At 35.0% G+C, this 21612-nt stretch overlaps 1 long non-coding RNA gene across 1 annotated transcript; it reads left to right on the top strand.

Annotated features, from left to right (window-relative positions):
- The first annotated feature begins 15860 nt into the window (after positions 1 to 15860).
- Positions 15861 to 20707, top strand: LOC134731384 (uncharacterized). Its single transcript, XR_010113608.1, has 2 exons — positions 15861 to 16296; positions 19951 to 20707. It is a non-coding gene; the product is annotated as an uncharacterized lncRNA (long non-coding RNA).
- The last annotated feature ends 905 nt before the right edge of the window (positions 20708 to 21612 follow it).

Below are 21612 nucleotides of genomic sequence, written 5' to 3'. Positions count from 1 at the left end.
TTCTTTTATTTGTTGCAAGCACTACATATACATATATATATATACACACACACAAACACACAAGCACTAACACTTCTGTGTGATATGTAACCTGAATGAGAAATTGCTTTGATGATGTATTAAGCTATACATCATCAGAGCCAGCTGCCATTCTGATGATGTATTAGTGAAATAAATCTTGAGATGTGACACATTGAAAAAGTATTACTCAAAAGAGAGTGATCTCCAAGTTAAAAACTGATCCAACACAAAATTCAAAGAGAAACCTATAGAGAAACCATTTATCTGTTGCCAAGAAGTGATATGCAAGCAAAGATGTCCTCTCAGCGCACTTCTATTTTAGGCATTAGTACGTTAGCAAGCTCAGGGGAAATCAAAACTATTCATCCCTTTCTCCAGCATCCAAAATTAATCCTGGAGATAACTGGTTAAGAGCACATGAAAGCATCATCAGAGGAGACAAGAAGATACAATGAGCACAAGAGTTTTAAGGGTTATATGTAAGTAGAGGGAAAAATATCGGGGCACTGGAGGCATTTCAGAGGAAGATGCATGTGTAATTTCAGATGAGGATTTGTTTCGAAAAACTGAAAAACTGCAATGAAAATGCAGAACTCAAGTCAAGAATATGGCAGAAAACGGGAGAATCATGTGCATGTCTCAGGTCTTGTTCAAAAGCAGCTTAGGGAATTCTCCTTGAATTAAAAACTGACAACAATGAGACAATTTTTTAGATTGGTTTTGAATTTTGCCATTTATTAATTGTGTAACCTTGGGAATTTTTAAATGAGCTTTTGGCACACAAACTAGAGAAAGAAACAACATAGAAAGTGCTAATTTTCATCCAATAAAAGACACTGAAGAAAGTTTTCACACAAATTTGTCTTTGTGGTTGTTTAGTATTTTTGCTCGAGAATCTTTAAGTGAATACAGAAAGTGACTTTTTAGATAACATCCCATTTGTAAGCAACAGGGGCATGTCCCAATTTGTTCATTTCTTAAGTGGTTAGTATATACTGCTTCTGTGTGTCAGGAACTGTGGCTAGCCCCAACGACACAAAGTGAACAAAGCAGACATGTTATTTATTTTCCTTTGCTTCTCTATTGTTCCTCTTTTTATCCCTTATATAACAACACACATCCTTTTTTTTTTTTCAATATTTAGCTCATTTTTCACGGGTCTCATGTAATCATCCATGAGCACATCATCCCTGAGTATGATCTCCCTCCTCGGAATTTCAATGAACTTCAGAATTGGAAGGAACATTCTAATCTATGTCAACATTTTCAGTTTAGAAATGAGAAAATTGTAGCTTAGCTGGGTCAACTGACTTACATGCCCAAGGATCATAGTTATGTAACTGTATGTGTATATATATGACTTGAATCAGGTCTTCTAACTTTTCACAAGAATGTTTCCACTTAATCACACCTGTATATTTACCCATCTATGCCACTCATTTGGCATATGACCTACACTGTCTGTCTTGTTTTTCACTTTTTGTGTCTATAATGTATACTATTCCTAATTGAAGAGAACTTTCTGAGACTACATCTAATTTATAGATGTATTCTCCTCTCCCCCAACACAGGACCTAACTGTCTTTCTGACATTAAAGTGACTCTGCAAATGTTAATCTATTCAACTTTCCAAAATTGCTAAATTTTGAGAGAAGAACCATGTCAAACTGTGCTCTTCGTGTGGCCCCAATCATGTCACTATTTTTGAATAAATCATAAGCCTTTTCTAACATCACTGTATATGAAGAAACTCCATCTCTATACGGAATTGTGGCAAAAAGTACTTGAAGGAATATCAGTGAGTTCTAGGGAAGCACTAGAAGGGCAACTGTTGAGCTGCCCAGTCCTGTTCAAAACTTTTTAACAAACACACAGAATAAAACAGTTTCTGAAAACCCTCATGCTGAATCTGAGTGACATATTTGAGATAGGAAAGAAGTAAGCCAGTTGGCTAGACAGCTCAGTGGCAACAGATAGGTTTGTTGTATGGATGGTTTCTTTAAGGATTAGAGTGAGGAGCTCCTGCAATCAGCTCTGGCTAATGAAATTGAGGATATTGCCACAAATTCCTGCAGGATTATTTTAAAGATATAAACTTAATACACATATTAATTACATCTACACATAAGAAACACTCTTCACTCCTTCCCCTTGTTCAGGTTTCATTTGAAAATCCAATTATACAAAAATGCAGTTTTAATTATAATATTGATTTTACTTCTTTGCTAGGAGTGGAACTAATTCAATTAGTTCTAATTATGTGCATAGAGTGGTTGGACTAATCTTTCAGGATGTTGGCCCACTAATATCATACTACTTTTCCTCACATCCGAGTCAGAGAGTATTAAGGCTCTGAAAGTCTGAAATTGTGCAGACCTTTAAAAAAGAAAAACAAGGAAGAGGATATAATAATCTGTTACATAATTTGACAGTGATTCTTCAGATGCAAAATTTTGCAAATCAAATTTTATTTGGCCTTTGCAAGTAGCAACACCAGCAGGGTTTAGAGAACTCTTGTAAGAAGCAAGAGGAAGACTAATGATAACAGAAACAAAGAAGAAATATTGTTAAGTGGCAACAACTACTTTTCGATTTAAAATATCAAAGTGAGATCAAATGAAGTAGGTTTAATAATTTATGTAAAATAAGCTGGACGTTTTGAAGAAATAAGAAGTGCTATGATACTATCAAAGCAAATTATACCAGGCAGGGAAGACTTTTTTCAAGGTTCTTGCAATAGAGACATAAAACTCATCTGATCTCAACTCTGCGGAAACCAAGGGCAGGATGAGAGATCTGAGTCCATCTGTGTCCTAACTGGCTTTACAGAAGCAAAAAGAAAACTTTCTCTTGTCTTCATCATGAGATACTTTTACAGCTTGAAGCAGGATACCCACTTAGGCTCCCACCCTCCCACAGTGACTAGGAGACTGGGGTGCTATCTTCCTTGACGATTTTTTATTTTGTTATTATACTTTAGGTTTTAGGGTACATGTGCACAATGTGCAGGTTTGTTACATATGTATCCATGTGCCGTGTTGGTTTGCTGCACCCATTAACTCGTCATTTAGCATTAGGTATATCTCCTAATGCTGTCCCTCCCCCCTCCCCCCTCCCCCCACCCTAAAACAGTCCCCAGTGTGTGATGTTCCCCTTCCTGTGTCCATGAGTTCTCATTGTTCAATTCCCACCTATGAGTGAGAACATGCAGTGTTTGGTTTTTTGTCCTTGTGATAGTTTACTGAGAATGTTGGTTTCCAGCTTCATCCATGTCCCTAACAAAGGACATGAACTCATCATTTTTTATGGCTGAATAGTATTCCATGGTGTATATGTGCCACATTTTCTTAATCCAGTCTATCATTGTTGGACATTTGGGTTGGTTCCAAGTCTTTGCTATTGTGAATAGTGCCACAATAAACATATGTGTGCATGTGTCTTTATAGCAGCATGATTTATAGTCCTTTGGGTATATACCCAGTAATGGGATGGCTGGGTCAAATGGTATTTCTAGTTCTAGATCCCTGAGGAATCACCACACTGACTTCCACAATGGTTGAACTAGTTTACAGTCCCACCAACAGTGTAAAAGTGTTCCTATTTCTCCACATCCTCTCCAGCACCTGTTGTTTCCTGACATTTTAATGATGGCCATTCTAACTGGTGTGAGATGGTATCTCACTGTGGTTTTGGTTTGCATTTCTCTGATGGCCAGTGATGATGAGCATTTTTTAATGTGCTTTTTGGCTGCATAAATGTCTTCTTTTGAGAAGTGTCTGTTCATGTCCTTTGCCCACTTTTTGATGGGATTGTTTTTTTCTTGTAAATTTGTTTGAGTTCATTGTAGATTCTGGATATTAGCCCTTTGTCAGATGAGTAGGTTGCAAAAATTTTCTCCCATTCTGTAGGTTGCCTGTTCACTCTGATGGTAGTTTCTTTTGCTGTGCAGAAGCTCTTTAGTTTAATTAGATCCCATTAGTCAGTTTTGGCTTTTGTTGCCATTGCTTTTGGTGTTTTAGACATGAAGTCCTTGCCCATGCCTATGTCCTCAATGGTATTGCCTAGGTTTTCTGATAGGGTTTTTATGATTTTAGGGCTAACCTGTAAGTCTTTAATCCATCTTGAATTAATTTTTGTATAAGGTGTAAGGAAGGGATCCAGTTTCAGCTTTCTACATATGGCTAGCCAGTTTTCCCAGCACCATTTATTAAATAGGGAATCTTTTCCCCATTGCTTGTTTTTGTCAGGTTTGTCAAAGGTCAGATAGTTGTAGATATGTGGCATTATTTCTGAGGGCTCTGTTCTGTTCCATTGATCTATGTCTCTGTTTTGGTACCAGTACCATGCTGTTTTGGTTACTATAGCCTTGTAATATAGTTTGAAGTTAGGTAGCATGATGCCTCCAGCTTTGTTCTTTTGGCTTAGGATTGACTTGGCAATGCAGGCTCTTTTTTGGTTCCATATGAACTTTAAAGTAGTTTTTTCCAATTCTGTGAAGAAAGTCATTGGTAGCTTGATGGGGATGGCATTGAATCTATAAATTACCTTGGGCAGTATGGCCATTTTCACGATATTGATTCTTCCAACCCATGAGCATGGAATGTTCTTCCATTTGTTTGTATCCTCTTTTATTTCATTGAGCAGTGGTTTGTAGTTCTTGAAGAGGTCCTTCACATCCCTTGTAAGTTGGATTCCTAGGTATTTTATTCTCTTTGAAGCAATTGTGAATGGGAGTTCACTCATGATTTGGCTCTCTGTTTGTCTGTGATTGGTGTATAAGAATGCTTGTGATTTAAAGGGATGGCTTCCAGGCCCTAGAGGAAGACAGCCCTGGGTGTAAAACTGGCAAGAAGTTTTTAAAATGATTTGCATCTCAACGGGCTGAGAAAAAATTAACTAGCTTCCTCAAGTAAACACTCTAAGATCAGAAGCCTAGTTTCAGAAAGTAGGCCTAAGGTTTAGTCAAGCTGAGAGAACCAGTAAGACCAGTTTGATTGCTAAGTTGAAAGAAGGTGAGGTGTTTCTTAGAATACAAAGATTCAGGGTCTTTCTATGGCAATTAAAGCAACAACAATTAAAAAAATCAACCTGAAAACACTAACAGTGAAGTACTTATTTGTGTGTACCTTAAGCTTTGTTCACATTTACAGCTGATATTTAGCTTTCGAAAAACGTAACCACCTCTGGTAGAAATAGTTCTATAGTGGAAGCCAGGAGATCTGAATACAAGCTGCATCTCTGCCCAGGGACTTACTAGTTAGGAGACTCGAAAAATTAAAGTCACTTTTTTCTCTGATATTATTACCTCATCTATGAAATTAAAGACTTGGAAAAACTCGGTCTTGGTGATAGTCTCAGGTCTCTTGCTTATTTTATATTTTAGAAGCCTATGTTTATGGTCTCTACAGAAATGTTTATAATTATTGTCATCTCATTTAACAGCTAATTTCAACCTAAAATTATTACCCTCGCATTTTGGGAAAAACTTGAGTAATTGGACCCTTCTCTACAATTAAATGGCAAACTAAATAAGGACTGGGTAAAGTCCTCTTCCTCCAGCACACTCTTCCTACCTCCCCAACAAAAACAAAAAACACAAAAGAAAATCCTGAATCCTTTCCCTCATGCGTCACATACCTATTTTGCCTGAAATTCCTTAAAATCAGATGCCTGCCTGACCTTTTCCTCAGGGTATCAATATAGCCTCAGGAGATGAAGAATCAAAAAGCTTTTGTCAGTGGCTATTTAAGACCTTGATGCTACCATCTTTTGTTTTGCACATACACTAAGACATACACAACTGATGGAATTTTATCTACTTGAAACAACCTCCCCATATAAATTTACATTTGAAACTTCTGACAGCCTAACCTATTTGGACATTCAAATATGTAAAAGTATTTAAGGCAAGGCTTGCATTAGCTTCCTACATAGTCATCCAGAATTAACCTTTCTCTCTGCGTTAATGACAGAGACACAGGTCATTGTGTAGTGTTAACCCTTTTGGAAAAGACAGCTAATCCCGATAAACATGTCTTTAGAAAGTCTGTGAATTTCAGTTTTAGAATGAGCAATGTAGTAAGTCAGTCTGAAATTTTATCACATTGGTGGTTGCTCTAAGAAAATTAATGTTTTTAATTAAAGATGCAAACACAATCAGCAAAACACTAGGTTTATCAAAAATGCTTACCGGAAAAGCCAAATTATTGTAGAAAACATAGTAAAAGTAAGTATAGCAATGATGATTATGGGCAGTGGTGTAAGCACTTTACCTGTATTAACTCATTTCATCCTCATTTTCAAGGTCATACATAACAGGAAACAAGGCAAAGAAAGATGAAGTAATTTCCCTTCACACAATTTATAAATAGCAAAATGAGTATTCAAAGCTAGAAGATCCTATATGTTTTAAGCCCTTTCATACTGTCAAACTTGCTTTAAGAAAAGTTGTACCAAATTTTAATTCCAATAGCAATGTGCCTACATATCTTTATTTTCAACAATATTGAAGTTATTGCAGGGATACTTCGTTTTATTGTGATTCACTTCATTCCACTTCACAGATACTGCATTTTTTTTCAGATTGAAGGTTTATGGCAACCCTGTGTTGACCAAGTCTGTTGGCACCATTTCTCCAACAGCACATGCTCGCTTCATGTCTCTGTGTCACATTTTGTTAATTTCCACAATATTTCAAAGTTTTTCATTATCGTTATATTGTTATGGTGTTCTAGGATCAGTGATCTTTGATGTTACTACTGTAATCATTTGGGAGCAACACAAACCAGGCCCATAGAAGATGATGAACTTAATTGATAAATGCGTATTCTGACTTGTCCACAGACTGGCCTCTGAGTGTTCAATTGAAAGGAAGAGTCGCATGTCTTTTGCTTTAAATCAAAAGCTAGGAAAGATTAAGCTTAGTGAGGAAGGCATGTTGGAAGCAAAGATAGGCTAAAAGCTAGGCCTGTTGCGCCAAACAGTTGGGAATGAAAAAAAAAAAAAAGAACCTTAAAGAGAATTAAAACTGCTACTCCAGTGACCACACAAATGATAAGAAAGTAAAACAGCTTTATCGCTGATATGAAGAATGTTTTAATGGTCTAGATAGAAGGCCACACCAGCCACAACATCCCCTTAAGCCAAAGCTTATTCCAGAGCAAGGACCTAACTCTCTTCAAATCCATGAAATCAGAGAGAGGTAAAGAAACTGCAGAAGAAAAGCTTGAAGCTAGCAAAGGTTGATTCATGAGAGTTAAGGAAGCAAGCTATCTCCAAAACATAAAGGTGCAAGGTGAAGCAGCAAGAGCTGATGTAGCAGCTGCAGCAAGTTATCCAGAAGCCCTAGCTTAAGAGAACTGAAGAAAGTGGGTACCCCAAACAACAGATTTTTGATGTTGAAAAACAGCCTTATATTGGAAGAAAATGCCATCTAGGACTTTGACAGCTAGAGAGAAGCAGCCAATGCTTGGCTTTTAAAGCTTCAAAGGATAGCCTGACTCTTACATTAGAGGCTAATGCAGCTGGTGACTTAAGTTGAAGCCAATGTTCATTTACCATTCAGAAGGCCCTAGAGTCCTTAAGAATTATGCTAAATCTACCTTGCCTACACTGTACAAATGGAACAACAAAGCCTGGATGACAGCACATCTGTTTATAGTATGATTTACAGAAAATTTTAGGTCAATATTTTGAGACTCGACTGTTCAGAAAAAACTGTATTTTTCAAAATATTACTGCTCATTGACAACACACTTGGTCACCCAAGAGTTTTGATGGAGCTGTACAAAGTGATTAATGTTGTTTTCATGCCTGCTAACCCAACATCCATTCCGTAACTCATGGATCAAGGAGTAATTTCAACTTTCAAGTCTTATTTAAGAAATACATTTTTTAAGAAATAGCCAGAGAGCAAGAATTAGATGTGGAGCCTGAAGATGTGACTGAATTGCTATTATCTTACAGTAATACTCTAATGGATAAGGAATTGCTTCTTATAGATGTCCAAAGAGAGTGGTTTCTTTTTTGTTAGAAACTATTTATTTATTTATTTATTTAGAGACGGAGTCTCACTCTGTTGCCCAGGCTGGAGTGCAATGGCACGATCTCGGCTCATTGCAACCTCCTCCTCCCAGGTTCAAATGATTCTCCTGCCTCAGCCTCTCGAGTAGCTGGGAATACAGGTATGTGCCACCACACCCAGCTAATTTTTTATTTTTTATTTTTTTTTTATTTTTATTAGAGGCGGGATGTCACGGTGTTAGCCAGCATGGTCATCATCTCCTGACCTTGTGTTCCGTCCACCTCGGACTCCCAAAGTACTAAGAATACAGGCATGAGCCACTGCACCCAGCTCAAAAAATTTTTTAATTAAAAAGATTTTATCACAACAGATGTACATATTTATGGGATATATATGATATTTTGATACATGCGTACTCTCTATCCCCATGAGATCAATTTGCTAAGCTCCAGCATACAAGTGCAAAACATGCAATATTTGTCTTCCTCTGCCTGGCTTATTGATATGTAATAATTGTTCATATTTATGATATACATGTGATATTTTGAGATATGCATAACAATGTGTAACGATTAAATCAGGGTAATTAGGATATCCATCACCTCAAACATTGATCATTTCTCTGTGTTGGGAATATGGCTTCTTGAGATGGAATCTACTCCTGGTCAAGATGCTGTGAACACTGTTGAAATGACAACAATGAATTTAGAATATTACACAAACTTAGTTGATAAAGCATTGGCAGAGTCTGAGAGGATTTACGGCAAGTTTGGAAGAAGATCTACTGTGAGTAAAATGGTATCAAACAGCATTGCATGCTACAGAGAAATCTTTCATGAAAAAAAGTCAATTGATGCAGCAAACCTCATTACTGTCTTATTTTAAGAAATTGACACAACCACCCCAACCTTCAGCAACCATCACTCTAATCAGTCGGCAGACATCAATGTCAGGGCAAAACATTCAATTGGCAAAAAAGATTATGACTCTCTGAAGGTTCAGGTGACAGCATTTTCTAGCAATAAAGTATTTTCAAATTAAGATATGCACATTATTTTTTAGACATAATGCTATTGCACACTTAATAGACTATAGTGTAAATATAAGTTTTATATCCGTTGGACAACCAAAAATATCATGTGGCTCACTGTATTGCAATATTGGCTTTATTGAGGAGGTCTGGAACCAAACCTTCAATATCTCTGAGGCATGCCTGTACTTAAATATTTTGTCAATTTAATTAGCAAAAAGCAGTATTTGTTATTTGAATATGCATTTATTTAATTAATACTGTCTGAGCACTAAAAAACAATTATCCTTTTTTTCATTTTTAATTGGTTTGTGTCTTAGAACCATTTATTTTCTATTGAAGTAATGATACATTAACACATGTGAATATGTTTATGTTAACTATGTATATAGTGGTTATTTATTTTCTTGACCAATTTATGTATTCTTGTTCTATTTCTTTCCATCTGGCTAAATGATTAAAAAGGTATATATTTAGATTTAACTTAAAATACTTACTAATTTTTTTTCAAATTATAATTAGCTGTTATGCACTATTTGTGATTCAGGCTAAACATTATAATTGAATCAGATTCAAACTAAAAAAAAAAGGAAAATTCCACTGATTAAAATTGAATTCAACTTATACATTGCTATGTAAAGAATTAAAATGATGACATAATTCAATTTTAAAACCAAAACATAGCATTTATTTTCATTTTGTCAAGTCTTCTTCCTATTAGTCTTTCACATTTCTTGTAAAAATTTGTTCATAGGAATGAAATTATCTGACTGGCTATGATGAACATATATACCAGCTACTTATATTTTATTTTTGTTTTGCTATTTAATAACACCACCCTTGTTAAACTCTATATTAATATTTTTCTATTCTGTGCATTGTTCTCGGTATAAAATTATCTGAACTGTTAAATACTGATAGGCTTGATCTTTGCTTTCCAGTAAGCATACATTATTTTTATTTATTTATTGCAGTCTATCTTCCAGCTTGGTGTCCAGTGTTTATCATATTATTGATTCTATGAAAATTTTGTCTATAGTATCACTTTTATACATTACGTTAGAGTTTGAGACTTACATTAAGTTTATCATGAATTTTTTCTCATTTATTATCATGTATTATAGATTTGCTAGCCTGAGAAGGGAATCTGATATCGTCATTCGTCATATCTTCTGAGGAGATTTTTTTCTGGATAGTTTGCAGTATTCAGGCCTTCTTCCTTTACCAAAGTAATTCTCAAACAGTTATTCCTAAGACATTGCTGCAAGGAAACTTCTAGGCTCTTCTCTTTCTATTGCCAACGTAGCAACTACATAAACATGTCTGCCCTTGATAGTATTGCCTGTGAAGGTACTCAAAGAGCAGATTTAAGAAAGGAATTGCTGTTTGTGAATCAGGAAAGAGTGAGGAAAAGGGAAAACAGTCCTTTTGGCCTTAGAAAGGTGCCTCCTTTTGGTAAAGGAAATGACTTCTGAGTTTAGGATCCAAAGTTATGCTAACTGAGGTGCAATTTCCTACCTTCATTCCCTGGGTGACCACATGTTTTCTCCTTAATGATTCATTCTTACTTTAAGGAGGGAAATTCCTTCTAAGGTTTGAAAAATTATTGAACACTGAAACATTGCTTCTTTTCTTGTGTTTCCCTGAGGAATTCAATGAGAAATACCTGAGTGTAAAGCAGTCACTGCTTGCTTTCTGTTTAAACCAAAATATTCAGCATAAACACAATGCTTTAGCCTATTACAATTGTGTGTTTCTTGAGTTTGAAGATTTCTGTCTTTAAAATGAATTAATATTTTCTCTATTATTTTGCCTCTTTCTCTAATCCTCTGGACTACAATCTCATGTTTCTTCAGTTTCACACGAAATATGTACATTTTTTTTCCTTAGCAGGGCTTCTCCAAGATTATTATCAGTGCTATTGTGGTTTAAGACTGTGAGATTGGACTTACTGTCATTTTTCAGAACACTGCTGACTGTGCTAAGGAATGGTAACTCACAAATTACTTCTGTGTCAGAAGATGGAAAAAAAATGTTAAGTCAATTTCTTAAATTAATTAAGAGGCAACATTGATACAGGAATAGGCTAGTGCCACAAATAATTATCACTTGAAATTACATAGTCACAAAGGCCAATTAAGGAACCAAATATAGCTAATGAGAAAATTTAATTGATAATGCTTCAAGCTGCTGGTCCTTTTTTTCTAGTTAAATAACAACAATAACAACAAAGAAACAACAACAACAACAAAACAGAGCAGTGGGCTAATTTTATATTAGAAAGCTCCTCTGGATCTCAGTTGAGGTTTATTTTGTTTTTAGCTACATGAATTCTCTTCTTTTTCCACCTCCTCTATATGTATTTAGTTTGTTAATTAATTATTTTTTTCAGTGAAATGTAGTGTCTTCCACTTTTTAAGAATTCAAAAACTGGAAATAGAGAAGTTTCTATACTTTAAACTTTCTGGTTTAAAAAAAAAAAATCAATCATGCCTGTAATCCCAGAACTTTGGGAGGCTGAGGCGGGTGGATCACGAGGTCAGGAGTTCAAGACCAGCCTGGCCAAGATTGTGAAACCCCCATCTCTACTAAAAATACAAAAATTAGCCAGGCGTGGTGGCAGGCGCCTGTAATCCCAGCTACTGAGGAGGCTGAGGCAGAGAATAGCTTGAACCCAGGAGGTAGAGGTTGCAGTGAGGCAAGATCGTGCCACTGCACTGCAAGCTGGGGGACAGAGTAAGACTCCGTCTCAAATAAATAAATAAATAAATAAATAAACAAACAAACAAATAAACAAATAAAATTCAAGTTTTTGTCTTTCACATTTTCTTTTTTGTAGTAGACTATATAATCGATATATTCTGACTGCTCTTCCTGTAGAAAACATCTAATAATTCTGGTTAAAATATAAGATTTTCTTTTGAAAATTAATTGCCAAGCAGGCAACATAGTAAGGAATTTTTATAGCTGAGAAAACAAAACAAACAAAACAAATGAACAGAAAAAACTGAGAACAGGAACTAAGAGAGGTAAGAGTGTTTCTGAAGCTACTTATCATTTTGAAGGCATTTTCCAATGCCCTGTAACTTTAAATTTGGTTTTCCAAGCACCATCTAGCAGGGATAAGAGAAAACCTAGAGTTAATTAATATAGGGAGAGTAATAGACACAGGCATAAAATCTCACCAAGGGAGCTGGAAATAATCCTGTTCTTTTCATACCTGGAGATGGAAGAAGGAGGAAAACGAGGGGAAGAAGAAACAAGAGGAAAAGGAAAAGATGAAGAAGAAAGAGAAAAAATGCACACCTCAAAGTCTCTTTTCAGAATTCATACTCACAATCTGATCCTTATAAGGGTCTGCAGCCTAAAATTTACATTTGTTGCTTACACTGAAATAAATAATTCAAAATGGAAAGTTGATTTTAAAGCAGTACTAGACGGATAGTGTCCCTTGGCCCCTAGCAGAAGAAAGCACAAATCCTCTTTGGAGAAATTCACACACTAAACTCACACCTCAAAAACCTCAGTTCATAGAGTCAAAATTATAAAAGCAGAAGGAAATAAGGCCCCACAAATGAAATAGAAACAACTGAAAACCATATCAGCTCAATAAAGACTTCAAGTATTGGAATTATCAGATTTAGAATATTTATAAATAATATTCAATTGTATAAAAAGATAGAAATGGAAAACAACAGCAGGATAATGAAGAAAGAGCCATAAAAATGCTCAGCCAAATTTGAAAGATATCTAGATACTACTTCAACATAAGAAAAACATGAGTAAAATTATAAATATACCACAATATTAAACAATGCATCAAAGAATCCTCAAGATAAGTAATAAACTGAAATATAGATCTGAAAAAATATCACAAATGCAGCACAGAGGGAGAAAATATGCAAACTATGAAAGTCATGGTACCCAAAAAGTAAGGTTTAGTACTCCATCACTCCCTCTTGACACTTCACCTTCTCTGCAAATCGCTTTGCAAAATAAATTTATATATGTTACATTTAATATCATATGCTATCACCATTGCACATATGCCGGCATTATAAAAGCTTGTGTGACACTGTGACATATTCACAGGAGCAAACTCTTATAAATAATATTCTGTTAATCTACCCACATACATGGACAACTGTCAGACTACTAAATAAAGCAATAAGATTATTATTTAAAATGGTGAGGAAAACAAAAAGATTTCAAAGAAAAGTAGCAAATGTTATTAACAGGATAGAGTAATTTTTAAAAATTGTATAATATTTATATGTATAAAATTTTAGCTTTTAAAGTATTAATTAATATTATCTACTCTGTCCCTCCCAAATGAACTCCTATTGAATGCTCAAACGTCATTTTTGTAATGAAGGTATCCAATTCAACTTTTTTGAATTTATTACTTCAGTTTTGTCATTGTCCACATTGTTGGTTAATAACACATGTCTCTTCTGCTAAATTGGAGCTCTCCATAAGACAGAAAGGAGACTGCAAGCTTTGATCATGAAGTAGAACTATCCCTTATGCCACAGAGCTATAGAAGGGTTACTTTTCACTATACCAAGGATCATGCACCTCCATTGAGAATCTCCTTAATAAGACATTCCTTTTTATACTTATAAGATTTAAGCCCATCATTAAAAAGAAATTCCTCCATAAGACTTTCTACCTTTGGGTATTTTAATGATTATGGCCAGTGTCATCTTGGGTACCCCCGGTGAAGTCTTTTTGTTAAATCTGTAACTATCTCATCCAAATGCCAAGGGGCACAAGTTTAAATTCTTTGCCCCTTTCAATATTCCTTACCTCACCAATTGATACCACCAACCCCTAAGTTGATTGAGTCTAAAAATTGCAGCTATCCTAGATTCCTTTGCCTTCTGTATGAACAAAACAATTCTATGTTAAAAAAAAAAAAAAAAGTATATTGATTTGGACTATTTTGGACTATGATATGAGTGAGAAATAAACTTTTTTTTTTTTTTTTTTGAGATAAGGTCTGCCTCTGTTGCCCAGGCTGGAGTGCAGTGTTGTGGTCTTGGCTCACTGCTGCAACCATCCCCCCTAGGCTGAAGCCATCCTCCCACCTCAGCCTCCTGAATAGCTGAGACTACAGGTGTGTGCCACCACACCTGGCTAATTTTAAAATTTTTTGTAGAGATGAGGTTTCGCCATGTTACCCAGGCTGATCTCAAACTCCTGGGCTCAAGTGATCTACCCTCCTTGGCCTCCTGAAGTACCAGGATTACAGGTATGGGCCACTTTGCCCAGCTGAGAAATCAACTTTTATTATATTAAGCTATTAAAATTTGCGATTGATTTTAGAGCAATTGGCCTATCTTGATTTGTATACCCTCACCAAATAATAATCTAGTAGAATTATAATATGTTATAATGTCTTATCATGTTTTGCCATTCTTTTAGTTTCAGAATACAATTACTCCACCATAGAGTGTGATATTAGAACTCGTAAACTGAAGCCAAAATCACATAATCGGAATTAAATGTCATTTTATAAAATGAGGCCAAAATTTACATGGAAAAGGAAGTCATAGAAATGTAGGATCATAGTTTACTAGAGACTTAAAAAAAACTTGTTAAAACAGTTATTTTTAAACTTTAGTTTCTCATTTTCTGAAATTGTAATAAGAATCTGTTTTATGTCTAAATCTGCTTTATGCAGCTTTATACTGCAATATGTCAGTTCTTTCTCTGTCTTTTCCAATTCATTCAGCTATTTAAAAACTGAAAGTATACCTGATCTGCCATTTCTAGGGACTAATTGGTACTTCTGCTAATTGCATGAGGTACAGTATCAGGATAATGGCAGTCATCTTGTTTTGGGTCATGAGGCTACTGGTACTCCCGGCTCTATAACAAGTCTCTTCATTACCATATAATATCCTTTAAGTGGGTTTTTAAATTTTATCTTCAGGTGTTAATTGGTGCCCCCTTGAGTCTAAGAATTGCAAATGTCAAGAGTGACAGCAGTTATCTTGTTGATTGTTCACACTTCCTTTCACTTTTACTCCTTGAATATTTGCATTATCTGATTATTTTACCTGTTATTAAATTGGCACAATACAAAACACCTGTCTCTTAACTGTTTTTGCAGGTTGGCCCTAGAATGAGAAATGCATGCAGGAAAGCCAACGTTCTAAAAGTTTAAGGAGAAAATGGAATTCCCAGAGCATGATAGTCAGTTATACATTTTCAATGAGTTTAGGATAATTACCAAATTGGAGCCATATTCACAAGCTTTGGAATTTCACCTTTTGGTCATGTTTTATTTCATTTTTTAAACTATTTGAAGCTAAACTTGTCTCATATTGTAAATGTATTGATGTTGTCAACCCAAGAAAACTAATATTAATCATTTTCTTTTTGTATACATTTCTGTAGTATCATATATATCTTTTTCTCATGGAGAAGGTTTTTGACATGGATTTAGAAATTCAGTAATGTTCCATTTAGCAAAATTTCTCAGATAAAACAAAATTTTGCAATTACACCAAAGAATATTAATTATTCAATCTGATTCCAGATAATACAAATCAGAAGGAACAAAAGTGTCTCTGCTCTTTAAACTTCTCTTAATCTGTAATGTCTTACACCAATATTATACCAAGGTTGAAAATTGTTTTTATTTTCTTACATGTGCCTATGGGGGAGTGGTTTACTGGTAAGAAAAATATTTATTTTTGTTTACCTGCTTGTTTGTGTATCTTTTTAGTAAAGGACTTTACTCTGGCATTTTTGGAAAATTATTATTATTGTTTTTAGATCCAGGGATTGCTACTGGTTTTGGAAATTCACCAGGAGGGGCCACTTAACTACAAAGGTAAATCCCTTCTGCTTGTTCCTTCAAATCGATGAGGAGAGTCATTTCTGAATGCTAATGCTGCAAACTGAGATATTAAAGGCTGTGTTTAGTCATGAAAAACGAAGGCAACTTTGAAGACTGACCCTTACAACCTTGAGACTATTTTCTAAAAGAAGACACTTTACCTTAAATCACAATACATACCACAGCTAAGGATGTTTAAGGCAGAAGACCAAATGTTAGGGGACTGAAGTGTGACCTATTGTGATCGACTGGGGTAAGCCAACAGAATATTCTGATCTGTACTTTTGAAGAGTTCTGAGGAATAACCTACTTCAACCTTGGTGAATTCTGGAGGCAGAATTCCTCAATTCCAATTCTTACTGGACCTGTTTGGTAAGTGTGTGGCCTGGGCATGCCACGTTGTAACTCTGTGTATCTCTGTTTCCACATCTGTTAAACTGTCATTATAAATGTGATTGTCTTATTCATAATTGAATGAGTTTATAAAGCGTGTAAGAAAGAAGTGCTGTTATAAAGAAAATGTCTCAAGGAACATTAGGTGTTTTTATTAGCTCTTCAGAGGGCTAGTTATGGGCACATGCTATAACTGAGGTTTTGTACACTCTCTAGCATCCTGAGAGCTACAATGGCCATCAGCAATGCCAAACCGGCAGAGAGTGGACATAGTCTCTGCACTATTCACACTGTTTTAGTGCAAGCCAGGACCATTAGCAAGAGCAGAAGAAAGTTATGCCGGTTGGTAGAATGCCCAGATTTTGCATCTCAGAATATAAGTAATAGGAAACATAGTATCACCAATTTAGGATAGAGGAAACAAAACTTCACATTCTAAGGAGTAGAACCTCATTAGAAACTGAAAAAATAGACTTGGTCTGATTCGACAGATTCTGAAGATAGCACACTCCATCTCCCTTATCCTGCTTTATGTCACTGTATTGTAGTTATCACCTCCTAACTTAATATATGATATGCTTATTTACTGAATTCATGCTTTTTCTCTTCAAACTAGAATGAAAGCTCCAGATACAGAACATTCATTTCCTCAGCATTTATAGCAATGCCTCAGTAAATACTCAAATGAATGAATATTAAAATGAAAATAATAAATTTAAATGAGTAAAGATTTTTAACACAGGTCTGATGAAATGGGCTCTAATTATTACATATAGTTAATGAAAACCTGGAGAAAGTAACTTTTTAAAGAAATTGTGAAGTCTTTGTACATTATTTAAATAGATAATTCCTATTTATGATAAATAGGTAATTCCTATTTTCATGATTCTTTAACTTTTGATTGTTTTGCCTTAAGTACTACAAAATTAATACCTCCCATTTGAGGAGTATCTACCATATGCCAAATCTAAATTAAGTGCTATAAAAACATTATACTAAACTTTATTGCAAATCTATAGCAAAAGTACTGTTGTTACCCATATTTTAAGTTTCAAGAAACTAAGGCTTAAATTCCATTCAACATATGTTAATACTCATACTTTGATTAGCAAAAACATACTTTCAACCTCAATTTTTTGTGCTTAAAACTTTACAACAACTAGGTATGGACTCTAAAACTTAAAAAACAAAGAAATAAATGGCTTTCCAGTAATCTCATTAGGTTAAAGAACGCAAGATACAACAAGTTCTCACTTAACCAACCTTGCAATACAGTAAGTTACAACACAGTTACTCTTACAGTAAGTCCTCACTTAATGATACGTTCTTGGAAACTAAGTGAAATTACATACAGCAGATCCTCTAATAACGTTTTGTTCAACATTGCTTTGTTATCATGTTGACGAGAAAAAGAAATGGTTTCGTTATAGATCATTTTACTTAACATGACAGTTTTCAAGAACCTATACATGATGTTTCTGTGCGTAACTTAAATGAAAACTTGATTCAACCCAATTGAGCTCTTAAAAAGAATGAATGAAGTAAAACTCTATGTAATTAAGAAGTAAATATATTTATATGGATTTTATTAAATTATCAGCAAAATTTTGTTTATGTTAGTCCCCAACTCCAAGTTAAAAACTAAGGTGAAAGTTAGCTGAGGCATTGTAGAATGAAAGATTTCTTCAACAGTCAGGAGTTCGTGCAATAAACATTTACTGACCACTAGAAATTGCAACCAAGTAAGAAAAGAAAGCAGAGTACTATGACATGGGCAATGAATATAATACACTATAATACAACAGAATTATTGATTATAATTATCAAATAAATGAATTGGGTTGCCAGCAGAAAGGACAATAAAATAAATGGAAGCATAGAAGTAGCTTGTAATTCAACCTGGAAAATATTTAGAGAACAGTCTCTATGTATCTATGCCTCTAGCTGCATCCCTCTGTAATAATGAGGAGACTAACCAGCTCAGGTTAAAAGTTTCTGCTGTTTTTAAGACCTGATAGAACCGATAGTATACAACCCTGTGTTTTGGGGAGAAAGTTTAGAAAATGTTCCCAGTATGTGTGAAGATTTTGTCCTAACAATGCCATGATAAACATGTTCTTAGATTTCCAGGAGTTGATTTTATGTTTTTGTTTCCCTAGGAAAAGTATCCTGATTAATCTGTCTCTTATGCCTTAAAGTATATTCTGATATATGTCAGTTAAAATTTATAGGCACTCAGTTGGGAATCCCTTCAGGGTGCTTTGGGAACACAGAGTAAGGAATGGCTAATTTCTCTATTCACATGAAATAAGCAAATTATGTAATTTCTCTTGAGACTCAGTTTCCTTTAAAGTGACTATTCTAATTCACCTCACTAGGTTGAAAAAAAAATCACATACGAAACATTCCCCAGGCACAGAGTAGCTGCCACATTTACATAGCATCTTTATTGCTATATATCTTAATAAGAATTAGGAAGAAGTATCTAATGTACAAGATACTCTTTTGAGCAATCCTCATTTATTGTTGTCCAACGAAAATATCATGTTTCAAATCTTCAGCCTAGCATTCAAACCTGTCCACAATCTGAGCCAAGCCTACTATCTCAACCTTAATTTCTCTTATCAAACACACTATCATGCACATTTTGGAATTCTTCCCCAAGCTGCCTTAGTTCAGAATACACACACACACACACTCATACATAGATATATATATGTTTAATTATATACATAATTACATAATGCATATGTAATCATATAATACATAAGCAATTATATAATTATATTTTTTCTGCAGAAGACAAATTTTCCATGCATACAGAATCTACTCACTCTTTTTTGGTAACTGAACCTAGCATCTCTATGGGGCCACCCTGTCTCACCATTCTTAGCACTTGTGTTTGAGGCTAGGTAATCTACTTGCTTAGCTGAGGTATAGTACACGTGAACTAGGTCTACCAGTTCTCTTATTATACATCTCCTAGCTAAAATAATTAGTTTAGAGACAGGAACACAATCACAGTAAGAGCAATGAGAAGAAAAGAGGGGTTTTGTTTGTTGTTATTATCCATGGAAAATATATTCTAGCTATTTCTTCTGGAACTGAAAAGTAAAGCCTATAGTTCTGCAATCGTGAGCTGAGAACCAGCTTAAACCTCACCAGTGAGATATGCTAAACTTAAAAATGGGGAGAGAGGCTGGGTGCGGTGGCTCAAGCCTGTAATCCCAGCACTTTGGGAGGCCGAGGCGGGCAGATCATGAAGTCAGGAGTTCAAGACCAGCCTGACCAATATGTTGAAACCCCATCTCTACTAAAAATACAAAAATTAGCTGGGTGTGGTGGCATGCGTCTATAGTCCCAGCTACTCGGGAGGCTGAGGCAGGAGAATCACTTGAACCCAGAAGGTGGAGGTTCCAGTGAACCGAGGTTGTGCCACTGCACTCCAGCCTAGCTGACAGAGTGAGACTCCGTCTCAAAAAAAAAAAAAAAAAAAAAATGGGAACAGAAAAATTGAGTTTCGATCAAATATTTTAAGCCCTAAATCTAGTGTCATCTGAAAAAAAAAAAAATCTGTTTGAATGGTTTAAGTGAGCCAACACATTTTTTTTTTCCTTTTGTTTTTCTGTTTAGGTATACTTGGATCTGTCTTTTGGTCACCTGAAGATTCCTAACTGATGCTTCCCCCATGGTTACAAAAATCTGGAAATTTTACCTATTTGTTTTATTCTCATAGGAGTTAACATCTATTCTGGAATATGAACTATATAAAATTAAAAGTGAACAAAAAGCACAATACAATTTACAACCACAAAGAATTGTGGCAACTGTTAAAGGTGTTTAAAGCAAGAATTTTATTTAGGCCAGAAAAAGATAGTCAAATTTAAGTTAAAGTAACAAAATATTAAAATGCAAGCCAATGGAACTTTAAATCACCCCTCAAACATTTCAGTTTTTGTAATTTTGATGTTTTACTGCTAAACAACCTGACATACTTTGTTTCTGTACTGTAGCATTTAAAAATTTCAAAGATTATATTCAATCTGGCACTATAAAATTTTCTATTTTCTGTTAACTTTTAAATGTGATCTTACTTTTATATTTGACATCTGATTCCAGAAGTCATTATCATGTCATTTGAAGAAATATTTATGTTTACCATAGTATTTTCAACAGAATGCTGCCTTAAAAAAATACATAAGTTAGCCTAGCAAGAAGACAAATTATCTGGATCTGGGTTTCTTAACCCCCCTCCTATTAACATTCTAGCCCTACCTAATTCCTTCATTTATTCTTCTGTTTTCAAAATATCTCTTAATTACTTCCATCCCCATTTCAGTTGTAAATGCTTCTTTACAGCCATTCTTTCATTAAAATAAATCCTCCAACTTATTTGAGGACCTGACACTTCACTACTGATTTACAAGTGATTCAATTTTATGAATCAGATGCTTGCCCTGGCTTTGGGATATCTGTACTGCTGTTGCTGGTAGCTGTTGATGAAGGGCCCCCTTTCTTTCTCCCCATTTCTTGGAAAATATGCAGGTATTATTTCAGCATTTTATTTCAGAAAGACTGAAATTGGAAAGAACTTAGAAAATCTTGTAATTGTCTTGAAAAGTTATTATTTCACACTGTTCGTTGTGCAAGCTATAGTTGCAGTGGGGATAATGTGACCTATAAAAGATTTGTCTGAAATTTTCCATTAGAAATTCTTTCATCATAGATTTAAAGCTACTATTTAATTCCCTTTTGGGGGACCAAATCATGAAACCACTGCATAATATTCTAAAAGCAAAATTAAACAACACACAAGTAACCACATTAAACAATTATGGCGGTTGATTTTAGTACATATTTAAATGTTCAGAAAATTCCTCTTTAAAATATATTTAAAACACCCTGTATTTTTCTGTTCTCAGGCTGCTAATAAAGACATACCCAGTCTCAGGTATGTCTTTATTAGCAGCCTGAGAACAGACTAATAAGACTGAGTAATTATAAAGAAAAGATGTTTAATTGACTCACAGTTCCACATGACTGGGGAGGCCTCACAATCACGGTTGAAGGCAACGAAGAGCAAATAGCATCTTACCTGGCGGTAGGCAAGAGGGTGAGTGCAGGGGAACTGCCCTTTTAGAAAACTATCAGATCTCGTGAGACTTAGCACAAGAAAAAACCTGCCCCTGTGATTCAATTACCACTGGGTCCCTCCCATGATACATAGGGGTTATTACAATTCAAGGTGAGTTTTGGATGGGGACACAGAGCCAAACCATATGATTCTGCCCCTGG

The sequence above is a fragment of the Symphalangus syndactylus genome, chromosome 9, assembly GCF_028878055.3.
Source record: "Symphalangus syndactylus isolate Jambi chromosome 9, NHGRI_mSymSyn1-v2.1_pri, whole genome shotgun sequence".
Taxonomy (NCBI): Eukaryota; Metazoa; Chordata; class Mammalia; order Primates; family Hylobatidae; genus Symphalangus; species Symphalangus syndactylus.
The sequence above is the reverse complement of the archived record's forward strand: the minus strand, read 5'-3'. Positions and strand labels throughout refer to the sequence as shown.